The following is a 4,201-nucleotide window of genomic DNA, read 5'->3' as shown; positions in this document are numbered from 1 at the left end:
TTATCGGGAGCCATCCCAAAGTCCACTTAATTTGATTTGCCGTTAAAGATATTAGATGAGATACCCAGGCTTCGACCCCTTCTGGAGACTTATAATCCTTTGTTCTTTCTTCATAACTCTCGATGAAATTATCATGGCTTGGACCATACTGTATGAACTTAGGGTGATGTTGGAGATGTTCAATCATCCACATTTGCAACAAAATTTTGCACCCTTCGAAGATTTTTGCCCCTGATTTACATAAGGTCAACGCCCGATAAATGTCTGAGAGAATGATCGGGGCAAGGGTGTGATTTTCCTTGGTAGTGAGGACCTGTACGACTTTCGCTGTGCGAATATCAATTGTTCGTTCTTTGTTAGGGAAGACCATGATTCCTAGAAAAGCCACCATGAAGGCGAAGCGACGGTGAATCTGCCAGGTGTCTTTGTTCTGCTTGTTAGTAAGGCCCTTCTCATGAATTTCAAATCCATCTGGCTTTCCGAACCTTGAATGTAGGAAGTTGAAAGAACAACACCCGTTGATAACATTGCTTTTTCTGATTTGATTACTGATATTCAGGAGCCCAAAAAACCGATGCACTGAGGGAGCTTTTGGGAATATAAGACTTTGGTTTCTTAAATCTCCATCAAAACCGGCATATCCAGCTATCTCTTCTAATGTAGGAGTAAGCTCAAAATCAAAGAAGCGAAAAACATTGTGAACAGGGTCCCAGAAAGTTACTAATGCCGCAATCAAATCATCACGTGGTTTAACTTTCATAATATCTGTGAGAGTTCCCAAATGTTTAATGACCCATTTTTGACCATCTTCTCCTAACTCATGCCACCACATCTGAAGCCGAAATAGAACCTCATCTGCATTTGCGGACGGTGGGTTTTGGGTAGTGATCATTTTGTGTCTGCGATTAATTTTAACAAAAATCAAGACTCATTTTGAAAACAGACACTTATAAAAAAAATCATTTTTTTATATATTTTTTTATTTAATTAACACTTCTTTTTTTTTCAAAACTTAAAACTATTTTTTGGGAATTTTCTAAAACAACCCATTTTATTCCTCGGCTCTCGTAATGACTTTTTTTCAATTAAGCCGGTCAACAAGCAAATACGAGGCAAATGAGTGCACAAGTAGCAAGTAGGATGCATCAGGATGGTCTTTTCATTTCGGGTTCACCTGTCCTAGACAGACCCAACCCTTGTGTTGAGTCTCCAAGGCCAAATGTACATGATGCAAATAGACGTTTTCCTACTAGGGATCCGGCACATGGCTGAGTTATTCTAAGTGAAAAACCTGAGGCTGATTGTTCTAAACCTAGCTTACCCAAACGGACAGTTTGAGCCGAAGTGGGGGCAACGTACCGGGAGCACGAAAGTCTACCCGGCCTAGTTACTTGTCCCAACTTCGTCTTATTTGGTATGACTTTAACAGAAAGGTGGGCCACGCGCACGTGTGCACCATAAATTCAGAAGACTCAGAAAGAAGGGGTTTCGTAGCAGTTGTATATGCACAATTCAGATAATATTAAAGCGGTAAAAGTGTCATTTAGCACATTGGGCATATATCATGTAAAAATCAGATAATAGATAAAGCCAACTATAACAGTCATTTTAAGCTCGAATTCTTAAACCTTGAACCAATGGTTCTGGGTTAACCACTTTTATCCCCAGTAGAGTCGCCAGAGCTATCACGCCTCCTCTTTCCGCCCCCGCGAGGGTGCGAAGGGAGTTTTCTCCAATTAAAAGACAGTCGAAACGGAATTAGTTTGTTTGTTTCAGAGTCGCCACCTGGGAATTTTAAGGCGTCCCAAGTCACCGGTTTTAATCCCGAATCGAGGAGAACATGACTCTGTTTGTTATTCTGCGAATCAGAAATCCGAGTAAGGAATTCTGTTAATTCGGGAGAAGGTGTTAGGCATTCCCGAATTCCGTGGTTCTAGCACGGTCGCTTAACCATTATCGGCTTAATTATCTCGATTTGCTAAATATATTTTTCTTGCTATATGATTTTGTTACCGCCTTGGATTGTTTATAATTATAAACCCTTAAACGAATCACGCGTACGTATATTCGTGTTATATATATATATATTTTTTTTTTATATAAACGTGAAAAATCGTGTCACGCATACGTGTACATAATAAGATTGATAAAATTATTTTTTGTTTATTATTATTATAAAAATAGACTTATATTCGAAATTGTGCTTAAAATAAAATTAAGAACGTTCGTCACTCTTGTATGATTAAATAGTGAACTGCACATCTCGGGTTATATGAAATTAATTTGATATTCTCCGAAGAACCCCTTTTTATTAAGTGTTTGCTCGAAGTTGCGCGAACGCATAATCCGAATTGCCGTTAGAAATATAATCAGGTCACGCGAACGCATCCCTAATCACGCAAAATATTCTTGATGGTAGTATAAATTTTCCACAAATTGTTTATCACGTCCATATATTTTTATGTGAAAGTCATGAGAAATCACTATTTGGGACGCCTCTAAATTCCTTGAAAAGAATTCACAATTTATTGAATGTGACCACAAATTATATTTTTTCGCGTATGAATTATATTCCTCCAAACCATTCACATTTAAAGAGTAAAAAATAAACAACGTGTGATTAATACTACCATTTTTCTTGTAAATACAATATTTGTATACCCAAAAAGTGAATTACATATAAAACTAGGAAAAGAATTGATTTATGAAACGAAGTAATATTTTTCGAAGAATTTTCATTGTTATATTCATAGCGAACTCTATTTTTTGTATGTCTTTGACTTAAACGTTGCAGTTCGTATTTATAAATCTCACCTTTTTCTCATCTACTTGTTTTTTAGTCCGAGGTTATAATTATTTGATTAATTTATTTACAATGATAAATAATCAAGTTGGTAAGAAAGAGAACTATTATACAAATTGACTTAATAAAATGGCATCACGTGCAACGTAGTGGAACGTTCGAACCATTCATCATATTCCAAAATCATAAACGGGACGGATTATATCAATTCACATTTCTACCATGGATATTCACAAAACTGTTATTATGCCATATATGAACGAAATACAATTAACATTATCTAGCCTTAAACAAAATCGGATATTTGACAAAATAGGCTAATAATATAGTTTTTTTGATATTTCTACACTATTCTTTACTTAGCTAATAATAACACAAGATAAAATTAATGGCCAACTTTCTGCCATGTTCCCTATCTTGACAATTCGAACATAACTTATACTTAACGAAATTCTGAAATAGATAACATTATTACAACACTTATATGAATTTCAGAAGGGAATAATTAACTAATAGTCATTATGTCAAGCATACTACTATATTAACCAACTGAAACAAAACTGCAATTTAAACTATTAGACTTAAACGAATAGAAGACATAATATTAATTATAAACTTTATTCATTTTGCAATGTTGAAACTTTCCACAGCACAAGTCTAAAGATATATACCTGGAAATGAGGGTAAAAGAGGCAAATTTCAGCAGTAGCAGCAGCAACTAAATAAGCAGAATATACCAATGTTTCAACAGATTTCAACAACAAACAACAAGACCCATGAAGCCCAGACGCACAGTGGCAGGATTTTTAGGAAAATTTCAGATTTAACCCAAGCAATATCAATAAACAGACCCGGACAGGTTCAAAGAAAACTATGTTTCTGATTTTCTTTCCTTCTTCTATATCTGTTTCAGATTCTGTGTGTGTGTGAGTGTTATCTTTTCTGTTTCTTTTTCTGTTTTCTTCCTTCTTTTCAGATTTCTGTTTCTGATTTTTCTACTCAGTTTTGTTTCTTCTCTTTAGATTTTTCCTTTTCTCTCCTCTATGATTTTTTTTCTCTATCTCCTTTTTGATTCTCTCTATCATCTCCTCCTTTAAATCAGTCTCAACTCCCTTTCTTATATAACTTAACTCCCCTAATGCTGCCCGGACCCCTTCTTTCTTTTAAAATCAGAAAATCCCACTAAAATTCTATTTTATTACTTTAAATCCCATTAAGTAAAACTTTTCCTGATTTTCAGCCCTTCCACTTTCCTTGGTTTCCCATTATTACATTAAATTATAGCCATCAACATTCCACTATAACACACTAATACTAACATATTATTCCTACTGTTTCTATCCCAGAAATACCCCTGAAATCCTACTGTTATTACTGCCCTTAGTACAAAAATCAGAA

Source organism: Nicotiana sylvestris, chromosome 5 (genome assembly GCF_000393655.2).
Source record: "Nicotiana sylvestris chromosome 5, ASM39365v2, whole genome shotgun sequence".
In the NCBI taxonomy this organism is placed as follows: Eukaryota; Viridiplantae; Streptophyta; class Magnoliopsida; order Solanales; family Solanaceae; genus Nicotiana; species Nicotiana sylvestris.
Note: the sequence above shows the minus strand (reverse complement) of the source record.